Below are 13,629 nucleotides of genomic sequence, written 5' to 3'. Positions count from 1 at the left end.
GCCTTGGCTTGGCGCAGGCAGCCCAAGGCGGAGCACCTGGCCACGGCCACGGAGCCTCGGCTCTCCCGCTCAGGGAAGCAGAGCGCGGGTGTCCCTTTGGGACAGGCTGGCACTTAATTTCTGAAGAGGATAAGCCAGACGTTTCAAAAACAAGGGGAGCCGGTGCCAGGGTGGAAATCTTACTTTAAAACTGAATCCACGTCGACGCCCATGCACATGTACGCCTATGCACTCACACACGAACAGACCTACACGTTCGCTCCTGGGTCCGTGAGGAGAGCAGGCCCCTCCGGCAGTTGGCAGTTCGCTCTGGGGAGGCGTTCCCGAGCAGCCGCGCACGGCAGCCCAGCGGACAAGTACGACCACCACGTTCTTTTTTTAGATTTTTATTCCTGAGAGACCCAGGCAGAGGGAGAAGCAGGCGCCCTGCGGGGAGCCCGACGTGGGGCTCGATCCCGGGATCCCGGGGTCACACCCTGGGCCCAAGGCAGGCGCTCCACCGCTGAGCCACCGGGTGCCCCGGGAACAAGGTTCCTTATGACGTTTGCGTCACGGGTGAACCACCTGCAGCACCTAACAGCTCCTGGGAGGACGATGGTTAAGCACTTTTGTATCCAAGCAGTCCTGCGCAGATGAGAAGCACCGCAGCATATCACGGGGAGTCCTCGGGCTACGGGGGGGGGGGGGGGTGAGTCTCCTGGGGCCCCCACCTGGGCCCCAAACAGACCAGGGGAGGACGGGAAGGAGGCGGCCGAGGCCCAGGCCTGAAATCACTCTGGGGCAGCCGAGCTGGAATGCACCAGGGAGCGGGGAGCAGCTCCTCGACGCTGAGGGCGGGTCTGCCCAGGTCCCGGGAGGCAGACGCAGACTTAGGCTCCCCGCCCCTTACTGACCCTTCAATCCGCTCTAGCCAAGGAAGGCAGCGGTTCTGGCTGCGACATGACGCGCCCCTTGGTCTCCCCTTTTTAAAGCGGAGCTAGAGAGGACATGGGTGTTAAAAAGACAGAGATAAGGAGGGCCCTGAGGTGCTCGCTCTGGGGAAGCAGCAGGAGCTCTGGGAGCCGCCCGTACGACCCAGCTCCACGGTGCTTGCCTGGAGGGCCCCTGGGGAGGGGTGCCTGGGGTGGGAGCGGGGAGTCCGGGCACCTCAAAGGCAGGTTGGGAGAACCGGAGGTCTCAGAGTCAGCCCCCGCACCAGACCATGTTCTCTAAGACGCAGGCAGCCGAGCGCAGCGCGAGGGGGCCTGGCTGCCTAGACACACAAGGAATAGGTGGGGGACAGGTGGCCACGGAGGAGCCACTGGGGAAAAAAGGGGCTGCAGTCAGGCTCTCCACAGGAGCCCGAAAGAGGGGAACCCGATCTGGGAAGGTACGGACCGGTCCGTGGCATCGCACACGACTGGGGACTGGGGGGGGGGGGGGGGGGGGTTGCACAAAAGGGCCACAGGTGAGGCAGGTTCTACCAAGACTTGAACTCGGATTGCTGGATTCAGAGTCCAGAGTGCTGACCATTACACCACAGAACCACAAGACACTGGGGCCACTGTGGCGTCACCCTTGGCCTGAGTGCACCCGGAAGAAGGGAAACCAAAGTGGGGATCAAAAGACAAGCCAGGGGAGGGAGACCAATTGTACAGGTCCCACCGAGACTTGAACTCGGATCGCTGGATTCAGAGTCCAGAGTGCTGACCATTACACCATGGGACCAGCTGCTGCCATGGATGCCACACACCCCGATGGGGCAGTGGAAGGGGCCCGGGAGCGACAGGAGGGCCTGCGGTACCACCAGGAAAAGAAGAGCAGGTAGCAGAGGATGGTTTCGATCCATCGACCTCTGGGTTATGGGCCCAGCACGCTCCCGCTGCGCCACTCTGCTGCTGCCACCCGTCTGGGGCAGGTCCTTGGTCCCAGCCCCTCGAGGCCACCGGGAAGGCCATGGCAGCCCCCAGGGGCCGGCAGAGGGCACGGCCAGCGCCGCTCATAAATTAACTGGACTTCTGCTTTCCCTGCTTCAGCCTCTTGAAGAAAGAAACTCGGAACCGTGTCCTCTCGGGCTGTTACACACAAACCCCGAGACGTCAGGAACCACCTTCCCAGCACAGAGCGCCCGCGGCCCCCGGCAGAAACCATGCGAGTCCCGGTCACCAGGACGAGCTCTAGGTCACCCGCGGAGTGGAGTTTTCTGTCGATTCTACTACTCCTCTCGGTTTGCTTCTTTTCTGTGCCCAGTAAAGCGCTTTCTCCGACATAAAACCGCTTTTAAGCATTTTGACACCTTGCTGCTGTTTATAATCAAAACAAACAAACAAACCATAGAGCCCTGCTCTTTTTAAAAAAAAGATTTTATTTATTCCTGAGAGAGACAAAGAGAGGCCGAGACCCAGGCAGAGGGAGGAGCAGCTCCCTGCGGGGAGCGCCTGCGGCCTCGATCCCAGGACCCCGGGGTCACGTCCTGGGCCGAAGGCAGACGCCCAACCGCTGAGCCCCCCGGGGGGGCCCCCCAAGCCCTGCCCTTTCAAAGAGGTATGAGCTATTCCCCCAAGAACATTCTCAATAAAAATCCTTTGAGCAAAAATATCTTTCATGTTGAACCTCTTCAAGTAAAAAGCACGTAGGGCCCTTCCCGCGAGGCTGGCGGTCTCGTCTCAGGCAAGAGGCGCATCGGGAGGAAGCGGTGGGCGCAGGGCGGCGCGGAGCCCAGGGGGCAGGGACCCGCCGAGGGCCGAGGCACCGGGCACCCGGGGCGGGGCAGGAGGCGAGGAGGCCGGCCCGTCCCCCCCTCGCTCACCTCCCCACGGGCACCTCCCCGGGCTGCACCCGGCTCGCCGCCCTCCGGCCCCTGCCGCCGGCCCGTGAGGATCTGGGGGCACCGAGGGCGGCCGGACCGGGGCCGCCAGGAGCAGGGCAGGGAGAGGCCTGGGGGCGGCGCCGGGCCCAGAGCCTGAGAGGGGCGGCTGCGGGCAGGGACAGCGCCCTGGATGCCACCCACGGGCCGAGCCCAGACGTGCGGGTGGAGACGGAGAGGTGGCCGCGGGGACCCGCAGGCGCGGGGACTGGGACGGAGCCCTCGGGGGGCCGGAGGGGGACGAGATTCCCGCTCCTGAAAGAGCCAAAAGGGCTCCGCCCGGCGACACGGTCCCTACAGCCGCGTGTCAGGCCGCCTCGGGCCACGCAGCGAGGGGTGACGACCGGGACCCAACTGTCCGGGACACGGAGGGGGCTGGACGGGGGGGGGGGGGAAGACAGGGAAGGGGCTGGAGGGACACGGAGGGTGCGGGGGGGAGGACACGGAGGGTGCGGGGGGGACACGGAGGGTGCGGGGGGGGGCAGGGAGGGTGCGGGACTTCCCCGCCACGCTGCCCGAGCTCCTCTCAGATGACCGAGGGGCCGACGGGAACCCGCAGGGCCGGCTGCGGGGTCGCGGGGGTCCCGGGGCGCCCTCCTGGTCCGTTCCCCGCAGCAGACCGGCGAGGCCGCGTCGGGCGCCGTCCCTCGGGCAGCGCGGCCGTCCGGGAGGGAGGGCACAGGCCGCGGGGCCGCCGCACGTCGCCCCGTCCCGGGGAGGAGCACGGCCCGCGCAGCCCGGGCCGCCGCACGCAGGAGCCCTTTTGTTCCGCCCGCGCCCGTCCGAGCCCCCGGCCCCACCCGCGCCCCCGCTCCCGCCCGTCGGCGGACCCGGCCTCGGCAGTCACGTGGGCGGCCGGTCACGTGCTCTCACTCCGCCCGCCCCGCCCCTCGCCGGCGCCCCTACGTCGGCGCGTGCGCACTTGGCGAGGCGGGGGCGCGTTCCCGGGAGCCGGGGGCGGTGGGATCGCGGGGCGGGGTCCGTGGGGACTCGTCTGGTGACTTCGCCACCAGGGCAGCGTAGACTCTGCGCCCCCACCGTTACCGCCCCACCGACATGGGCATGCCCGGCGGCGGTCAGGGTGGGGGTGTCACCCGCCCGCGGGTCGGGGTCGGTGTCAGGGAGGTCACCCGCCCGCGGGTCACGGTCACGGGGGCGGGGCGGTCACCTGCCTGTGGGTCAGGGTCAGGGAGGTCACTCGCCCCTGGGTCAGGGTCAGGAAGGTCACCCGCCTGCAGGTCAGGGTCAGGGTTGGGGAGAGGCAGTCACCTGCCTGTGGGTCAGGGTCAGGGAGGTCATCCACCTGCAGGTCAGGGTCAGGGAGGTCACCCGCCTGCAGGTCAGGGTCAGGGAGGTCACCCGCCTGCAGGTCAGGGTCAGGGAGGTCACCCGCCTGCAGGTCAGGGTCAGGGAGCTCACCCACCTGCGGGTCAGGGTCAGGGAGGTCACCCACCTGCAGGTCAGGGTCAGGGAGGTCACCCGCCTGCAGGTCAGGGTCAGGGAGGTCACCCACCTGCAGGTCAGGGTCAGGGAGCTCACCCACCTGCGGGTCAGGGTCAGGGAGGACCTACACCAGCGCAGGACAGTGAGGTCACAGCGTGTGCCCGTCACAGCACCTTTCTATGAAAAATTGACAATTAGGCATGGAGGTGCAGTTGGCGGGGAAGACAAGCCCACGTCGCCCGGCTGCTGAGCGCGGCCGCCTTCGCGCAGTGAACCCTCTCCCCGACTCCCTGCCTGCCGCACCCCTTACTTATTTTCTTCTACGTGTTTTGATGATCTCGCTTCCTGACAAAGATTTGGTGACGTGCCGTTTTCATGGAGCAGATAGAACACGGAGTCGATCAAATTTTGCTTTTTTAAAGACTGTTAGTAGTTTAGAGAAAAGATCGTCAGCTCTGCCTGCCTCTTGGCGGTGTGCCGGGCCACCAGCACTGCTGTCCCGCGGCCAGGGCGCCTGCGGGAGCTGACGGTCCCCGACGGTCCCCAGGAGCTCCAGGCGCCTGGGCGCAGGGACTGGCCTGGGCTGTGCAGCGGCCTCGGTGTCGGGCTGGCCAGGGTTCCAGGTCGGACCAGGAAGGGAGGGAAGCCACTTCCCGCTGTGACTCCTGCCTCTTCAAGAATCGGACTTCGTGCGTTCCGTGTCTGCGGGCCTGTGGAGTCTCGTGCCTGTGGCGGTTCTGAGGACGCGTCTGTGTTGAAACTAATTATAAGCGAACAATACAGGCGACCTGCGGCCTCGGAGCAAGCCCGTCAAGGCGATGTAGCTGTCTTCCTGTTAAAAGGACTTCTTTCGGGGGCATCGGCAGGCTCAGTCACCGAAGCATGCAGCTCTTTGTCTTGGGGTTATAAATTCGGGACCCACATTAGGTGCAGAGATTACGTAAAATCATTTATTTTTTTTTATTTTTATTTTTTTACGTAAAATCTTTTAAATAGATGCAGGACAACTGAAAAAAAAAACTCGAAATGTTTTGAGAAGCATCTCTTGCCGATTGTACGTTACCTTGATCTCTGTAAATGGGATCATGATCCAAAATGTGGATTTTTCCTTATATGTGATTGAGGGAATTCTCACTCATGGTAACAGGTGTAATGGAGGATCAGAGGACTCCACGAAGCCCACGGATCTCAAAGTCGGGGGCTCTGGGCCCCCGGGGCGCCCTGCTGGCGAGCGGCATCCTGGCTTCCCGTCCGTTACCATCTTCCTTCTGCTTCTCTTTCCTTCTGCTTTTTTGCTTCCTGTTTAGGGGTGTCCTGGGTCTCAGAATACCTTCCATTTCTGTGTCATTTCCATTATCCATATTTTCTTAGCTATTCATGATTTTGACCATTAGTGTTTTTGGTTTCCACTGTGATACACTTTTGATTTTTTTTGAATTGTCTACGAGACTTTTTGTTTTAACTTCTCCTTTCTGTAGCACATTTCCTTCCGGTCATGTCTGGACTTCCTATGATCAGTAATTCTAAAGTGTGCAAAGTTAGTCTGAACTTAAGGCTAACAGGGCAGCTCAAAAGCATTTTGAAATTGCTCCTCGCGGCGTTGGGATCTGTGACGGTGTGATGGAGAAACTGCGCCCCCGGACGGGACTGTGCTGTGCGTGTGGAGTTGTGTCACTGAGACACACGTTTCTTTAGGCCCTTTGGCTGAGTCGCTACCAGTCCGAGAGTTATTTCTTCTGACACTTCCAGATTTGGGACAAGATGCTTCAGATATGCTAAGATTGGTGTGCGCTGTCTGGCGTCAGAGGCTGGCCTTCCCCCGCCGAGGGCTCGCTGGCGGTGCTGCTACGGGTGTGTCCCCAAGCACGGGCGTTCTGAGACACTAAGGGGGAGAAGCATTGGCTGGGACGGTGGGGGCCGCTTGTGCAGAATATGTTCCCACACGGGCGTGCTCCGGCCTGACCCGCATCCACGCGGTGGGGCCTTAGCTCAGTTGGGACGCGTGATGCTGGGGGGATGCTGCACTCTGCTGGTCAGTACACCTTCACAGCCTGTCCCCTCCCGACATGCTCCTGTGCAGCAGGACTGCAGGACAGGGCCCCCTGGGCAGCCTCTGGCCCGGTGAGCACCTGGGCAGCTGGGCAGCGCAGCTACGGGGATGCGCTGCAGACGCCAGGAGGCACCTCCGTCACGCAGGCCCCTGGGCAGGGCCGTGTTTGCCAGCCTCCCGGGGTTGGCCCTGCGTGGACGTCCCAGCTGAGCAGAGGACCTACCCCTGAGGTCGCCAGCTCTCCTCAGCCTGGGGTCCAGCCCCCCATGTGACCCCACACACAGGCTCACCTCCCCCGTCCTGGGTGCGAGTCCCCTCCCCACTGAGGCCCCGTCGGCACGTACACACGCCCATCACTCTGGTCCTGAAAGCACCACCAGGGGCCAAGAGTCCCTTGCTCTGATCGTGGCCGGTCGGCCCAGGACACGATGCCGGGCGTCCCGGGCCTGGGGACCACAGTGCACCCCCTAATGCGGCTGCCGCACCCCATGGTGGAAAGTGGGGTGACAGGAGCCCTCCTGCGCGGCTGCTGGGAACACGGATTGGCGTGGCCCCCGGAGAACAGCTTGGCGGGTCCGGGGACCCCCGAGCTTCTCCGGGGAGCTCCGCTTCCTCCCCCGGGGAGTGCTGCTGGCGTCCCCGGGCCGTGGCATCTCGGGCACGGGCCTGCCCTGCCACCGGGTCTGACAGTGTCCCCTGGGGGTTGGCGGGAGCCTGCGCAGCCCAGAGCCTTGGAGACTCTTCTAGTCTCTCCGCACCCTGCGTCCGCTCTCCGGCGTCAGAACTCCTCCTTGCCCGCTTTTGGAAACCGTGGGCTTCTCTCTCTGTGCCGCGGTCCTGGGGGCAGGGCTGCCCTGCCTCGGGCTTCCGGCTCCTGCAGGCAGCGCCGCGGCCTCCGTGAGCGCGAAATGGCCTCTGGGGCGCCGAGGCCTCCAGGTGCCTGTTGGCCAGGCGCGGGGGGCACCGGACGGTCGCCGCAGCTCTGCCTTGGGCTCAGGGCCTGGGGGCGGCCCCACGCTGGGCTCCCCAACGAGCACCGGCTGCCGCGCACGCGCCCCACGCAGCCGGGCCGCAGGCTGAGGACGGTCTCCGCACGGGCCACCGTGGGAATCAGTATGGTAAGGTCACCCCCAACTGCGTCCCAGGCGAGGGCGGTGTCGTGGGGCTGGCCCCTGGGGGGGCGCGGAGGGCCGGCGGCTGCTGCTGCGGCTCCGGGCAGGAGGCGTGTGCGCTCAGACCCCCGCTTCCCCTCCCGGGAGCCGGCAGGTCCCTCTGCTCGGAAACCAGCGCCGTCTCGCTGTTTAATTTTTTAAAAGATTTTACTTATTTGTTTGACAGAGAGAGCGAGAGCGCACAAGCAGAGGCAGAGGCAGAGGGAGGAACAGAGCCGAGGCAGGACTCGATCCCAGGACCCGGGGCCACACCTGAGCCGAGGGCGCCCGCAGCTGTGCTTTCACTCCCGTCTGTCCCACAGTCTGTGTTTTGCACCTTGGAGGACACCAGCGTCGGCTCAGAGATTCAGAAAGGTGGCCCGGGGCGGGGGGGCCCTGGACCTTCGTGCTAGGGGGTCTGTGGCCGGCCGGCCGAGGGTCGCTGGGCACCGCGAGGGCCACGTGCTGCGTGCCTTCACTCCCACCCCGACCAGGCCATCTCTAGTGCTCTTGTCAAGCTCGTACATGTGGTTGGGGGGCGTGTGGGGCCACTCGTGTAGGGCCCGCCCGCCCCTGGTCACCTCCGGGGGGCACTGCCTTAACCAGGCAGGTAAACGCACATAGCTCCACGACGTGTGCAGGACGCGCACCCCGACACACCCGTCGAGCCTGCCCCTGGAGTACTCGGGGTGGGAACACGCCTCCCCCCATCTCCAGAGCTCCTGGGGGTCGTCTGCGGAGAAGAGACTTGGGTGAAGGAGGCCTTAGAAACACACACTTTCAAGTCCACTTAATATCAATAATTTAATGATTTTCTTTTAAAAGTTGGTATCATCAGATTCATCTCTAAAGCTCTCATTTGTTTAGGATGAAGTTCAGTTAGAGATGGATGTGTTATTCATCTATAAAGCTCTCTCCTAAACTCGGATGGGATTTAAAACTTACCAATTTTTACCTTCTAAGTGATCTAATTATGTGTTCCAACCTTAATCAAAATGTAATTTTAAATTGAAATGGCAAAGTAAGACATTAATTTTTATTTTTATTATTATTATTTTTTTTATGATAATCACACACACACACACAGAGAGAGAGAGAGAGAGAGAGGCAGAGACACAGGCAGAGGGAGAAGCAGGCTCCATGCACCGGGAGCCCGACGTGGGATTCGATCCCGGGTCTCCAAGATCGCGCCCTGGGCCAAAGGCAGGCGCTAAACCGCTGCGCCACCCAGGGATCCCAGACATTAATTTTTAAATGGAAAAGGACAGAATCCTAAGAAATGGGAGTAGCTCCTGGTAGCAGTTGGTGAATATGGCCGTGGACTCTGTTGGTGACCAGGCGGCCGGTCGGCCTTGTCCACAGCTGAGCACCCACCGTCCACTTCTTCCCCAGGAGATATGCCACCGGCCAATGCGGGTGGCCGTGGACGTGTCCGTGGATCCTCTGTTCGCCCGCAGGGCAGGGACGGACAGCTGTGCGCCGGCGCGTTCTAGCTCGGCGACTGCCCGGTCAGAGGCCTGTATACCTTGCACCTTGCTGGCTCCTAATTACCTTTCTGTGGAAACTCAGAACACTTCCCGCAGTCCGCTCGGGACGCAGCCCGGAGGCACGCGTGAGAGGCGGCACCGGTGACTGCGGCCGGGCCTTGGGGGGCAGCCCTGCCTCACTGGCCACTCCGTCGCGTGGATGCGCCGTGGTTGGTTTACTTACTTGTCGAAGACACTGGGGCTGTTTCAGGCTTTTTGTTTGTTTTTAAAGATTTATTTACTTATTTGAGAGAGAGCGAGTGGAGGGAAGGGAGAGGGAGAGAGGCCCAAGCTGACTCCCCGCCGAGTGCGGAGCCCCACGCGGGGCTCGACCCCACGACCCTGAGATCACGACCTGAGCTGACATCAGCGGCTGGACGCTTGACCGATGAGCCGCCCAGGTGCCCCAGGCTGCTTCAGTTTTGATTATTTTGCATAAAGCTGCCGTGAAGACTCCCGTCGCAGCCATCCTGTAGGCACGGGCTTTGCTTTCTCGTGGGGAAGTACCTGGGAGCCGGACGGCTGGGTTGTGTAGCGTCACAAGGAAGCTGCCAAACTGCTTCCCACCGTGGTCGCCCCGTGCTGCGTCCCGCCAACCCCGTGTGAGAGCCGCAGTTGCTGCACATCGTCATCTGCACCTGTGGACGGTGGACTTAGTAACGTTAGCCGTCCTGCCCGTGTCTGTGGTTTCAATTTGCATTTCCCTGATGACTAATGATGCTGCACACTTTTAACACACTGGCCATTCATACTCATGAAGTTGCTGCTCAAGCCTCTCGCCTATTTTATAAAATTTAGCATTTATTTTTAAATATTTTATTTATTTATTCATGAGAGACACAGAGAGAGAGAGAGAGGCAGAGACACAGGCAGAGGGAGACGCAGGCTCCATGTGGGGAGCCTGATGCAGGACTCGATCCCAGGACCTTGCGGTCACGCCCTGAGCCGAAGGCAGACGCTCCACCACCGAGCCACCCAGGTGCCCCCAATTTTCATAATCATATGGAAATGCATAAGACTGGGACGCCTGGGTGGCTCGGTGGTGGAGCGTCTGCCTTCGGCTCAGGGCGTGATCCCAGGATCCCAGGATCGAGTCCCACGTCGGGCTCCCTGCATGGAGCCTGCTTCTCCCTCTGCCTGGGTCTCTGCCTATCTCTCTCTGTGTCTCTCATGAATAAATAAATATAATCTTAAAAAGAAAAAAAAGAAGAAGAAAATTGGATTGTCAATTTCTACAAAAAAAAAAAAACCAGCTGAGGTGTTTTTTTTTAATTTTTAATTTATTTATGATAGTCACACACAGAAAGAGAGAGAGGCAGAGACCCAGGCAGAGGGAGAAGTAGGCTCCGTGCACCGGGAGCCCAACGTGGGATTCGATCCCGGGTCTCCAGGATCGCGCCCTGGGCCAAAGGCAGGCGCTAAACCTGCACCACCCAGGGATCCGTGGCTGAGGTTTTGATCGGGATGATGCTTACTCTACAGATCCAACAGGGCAGAAGTTTAGCAAATCAATATTCAAGTATCTGTTGCTTTTGTTTAAGAATCTATACCAATATAGCTACTCCAACACTTGGGGTGAGCTCTATGTTGACAAGTACTTCTCCATATATATCATGACCGTGAAAAAATGATATTGGTTATTACGCTTATGGGCACCAAGAGACCGCCAGACTCCTGAATGGTCCACAAGAGGAGGTGCGTCAGTAAGCTTTTAAGGTCAGGTGGTTGTGATGTTGTGATTGTATCACAACTATTTGAAGCTTCATAATCATATAAATTAGGATTTCTTTATCAAGTAGACCTCAATTCAGTGCAGCAATGTGACAAATGTATGAAATACCTACTGCCTGCTGGGTGCTGTGCAGATGCTGATGGACAAACACACCTGCCCCTGAGCCCAGGGTGTTTAATCAACTACAACAGTTCATCCTCAGGAGGCTGGGTAGCAGAGAGCTCATGGTGATGATTTTTTACCGTGTAGTACTGGTGTTTCTCAAAGAAGAAAACCAGAAAATGTGAAATTTGTCCTTTATTGAATATAGTACTTACATCCATGATAATACTCTTTAAATTTACAGCATAGGGGATCCCTGGGGGGCTCAGCGGTTTAGCGCCTGCCTTCGACCCAGGGCGTGATCCATGGTCCTGGGATTGAGTCCCGCATGGGGCTCCCGGCAGGGAGCCTGCTTCTCCCTCTGCCTGTGTCTCTGCCTCTCTCTGTGTGTGTCTCTCATGAATAAATAAAAAAAATAAAAGTTTTTTAAAAAGATTTTATTTTTAAAAAATAATAAAAATAAAATATTTTATTTATTCATGAGAGAGAGAGAGCGCGCGCGCGCACGCGCTAAACCGCTGAGCCACCCAGGGATCCCCAAATAAAATCTTTTTAAAAAAAGAAAAGAATAAATGGAAGTCTCTGCAGCTGAGGAGATAGGACCTAACATCACAGAAACTAAGTAACCACGAGAGGAAGGCAGCAAGAAACATCACCAGCCCATCAGTTACTAAATGTCCAACAACTGTTACACACAGGTTACAGCATCCTGGGGCCAGGCGCCCTGCACCTCATGAGTTTGAACCACGTAGGTCCACTTACAGGTGGATTTTTCCCCATACAATGGAGTAGCAATGTTTTTTGCTTTTTTGTGTTTTAGATTTTATTTTTACTTATACTTGAGAGACACACACAGAGAGGCGGAGACACAGGCCGAGGGAGAAGCCGGTTCCCTGCGGGGAGCCCGACACGGAACTCGATCCCGGAACCCCGGGGTCACGCCCTGAGCCAAAGGCAGAGGCTCCACTGCTGAGCCACCCAAGCGTCCCACCACCTTGTGTTCTCTTATGATTTCACCAGCTTCTTAGTCTCGCTTATTTTCTTTGGTGAGGATACAGTACACAAAACATTTAAGGTACAACATGTTGTTAATCAACTGCTATTGGTAGGCTTCCGAGCGACGGTGGCCTCGTAGTACGGTTTGCAGGGAGTCAGGTCGTACCCAGTACTGGCTGTGCTGGGAGCTGTGCCCTGGCCTTCGAGTTGTTCAGGTGCCCCGTGTGTGTACGACGTCAGGAGGCGACTGGATTGGTGGGCGACGCCGCTCGGGAGCAGTGGGAGGACGAGGCCATTTGGGCGAGAGCTGGCCACGGGGTCTCTGCGGGAAGTGGCCTCTGCTGGGTGTGGCGCTCTCCCGGGGACGGCGTTGCAGTTCGGGGAGGAATGCTGAGGCGTGGGGTGTATCCTTAGGGCACAGGCTTCCAAGCGCAGGGTGCGCGCGTTTGTTAAATGAGACCGCCGCAGAGCTGGACGGTGCCCTGAATTTCTGTTTCGTAGGAACTACGGCAATTCACGATTGCAACGTACCAAGCACCCCTTGTCGCCGTGAGCGGCCCGTAGCGGCGGCCTGCCCCTCGGCTCTCCAGGGAGGTGGTGGAGGGCCCGCCAGGCTGTGCCCCCCGTGGCCCAGGGGATCCGGGGCGAGCGGCCTCCCCGTCCCCCGCGGCCCAGGGTGATGTGCCGGCCGCGGAGCATCTGTCAGGCGCACGTGGGGCGCGAGGACGGCCTGAGTCAGGATCCACGAGTCCTTTCAGCACCTGGCACGCCGCACACACACACTTCTGAAGGCGCCTCCTCCAGCAGAGCCTGCCCGATGGTAACTCGGGACGGGCCAGGCCTCCTTTGCTGTCCTTTCCGTCTGGACTTCTCCGCTGGCCCCCTCGAGTAACTACATAGTGTTAACATCTTGAGCTGCATCTGTGGGTTCTTCCCTCATTTCGGTTCTGTCAAGTTTTGCTTTGAACACTTGGAAGTTGTTTCTGTTTTTTTGTTTGTTTGTTTTTAAAGATTTCATCTAAGTCATCTCCACACCCAGTGTAGGGATCCGAGCCCACAACCCCGACATCCAGAGCCGCACACTCCACTGACCGAGCCTGCGGGCGCCCTGGGAGTTCGGTTCTGACGCGCGCTTGGGATTCTTGCACGTTCCTGCTGAGCTGACCCTGTCCCTTAACGGTCCCGACAGGGTGTGGCCTCGTCTCATGTCGGTGTCACCGGCGATCACAGGATGTGTGTCTGGGTGATGCTTCTTGTTCCATCCTCGTATCTTTGGTTTGTCTTGGTCTTTAGATGGAAAGCGTGTTTTGTAAAGTCATTATTCAAAGTTTCTGGCTCTAATTGCAGTGGTCCAGGCATTTACATTTAATGTGATTGACCCAGTTGAGTTTATTTATTTTTTTAAACGATTTTATTTTTTATTTATTTATTTTTTATTTTTTTATATTTATGATAGTCACAGAGAGAGAGAGAGAGAGAGAGAGAGAGAGAGAGAGGCAGAGACACAGGCATAGGGAGAAGCAGGCTCCGTGCACCGGGAGCCTGACGTGGGATTCGATCCCAGGTCTCCAGGATGGCGCGCTGGGCCAAAGGCAGGCGCCAAACCGCTGCGCCACCCAGGGATCCCCCCAGTTGGGTTTAAAGCCACTCCCTTGCTCTGTATTTGTTGCGTCTATTCTTTCTTGCTCGCTATTGGACTATTCATAATTCCATTCATCTCCTCTATTGTATTTTTAATATGTAGCTATTACAGGGCCTCATATGTGATATATACATTTATACTT

General features: G+C 59.0%; 3 non-coding genes across 3 annotated transcripts; all 3 read right to left on the bottom strand.

Annotated features, from left to right (window-relative positions):
- Window positions 1–1,454: 1,454 nt before the first annotated feature.
- TRNAQ-CUG (transfer RNA glutamine (anticodon CUG)) lies at window positions 1,455–1,526 on the bottom strand. Its single transcript has one exon. It is a non-coding gene; the product is annotated as a tRNA-Gln (tRNA).
- Window positions 1,527–1,635: 109 nt separating this feature from the next.
- Window positions 1,636–1,707, bottom strand: TRNAQ-CUG (transfer RNA glutamine (anticodon CUG)). The gene has a single exon. It is a non-coding gene; the product is annotated as a tRNA-Gln (tRNA).
- A 97-nt stretch (window positions 1,708–1,804) lies between these two features.
- Window positions 1,805–1,876, bottom strand: TRNAM-CAU (transfer RNA methionine (anticodon CAU)). Its single transcript has one exon. It is a non-coding gene; the product is annotated as a tRNA-Met (tRNA).
- Window positions 1,877–13,629: the final 11,753 nt, after the last annotated feature.

This window comes from Vulpes vulpes, chromosome 2, assembly GCF_048418805.1.
Source record: "Vulpes vulpes isolate BD-2025 chromosome 2, VulVul3, whole genome shotgun sequence".
NCBI lineage: Eukaryota > Metazoa > Chordata > Mammalia > Carnivora > Canidae > Vulpes > Vulpes vulpes.
This window is presented reverse-complemented; position numbering and strand designations above follow the sequence as displayed.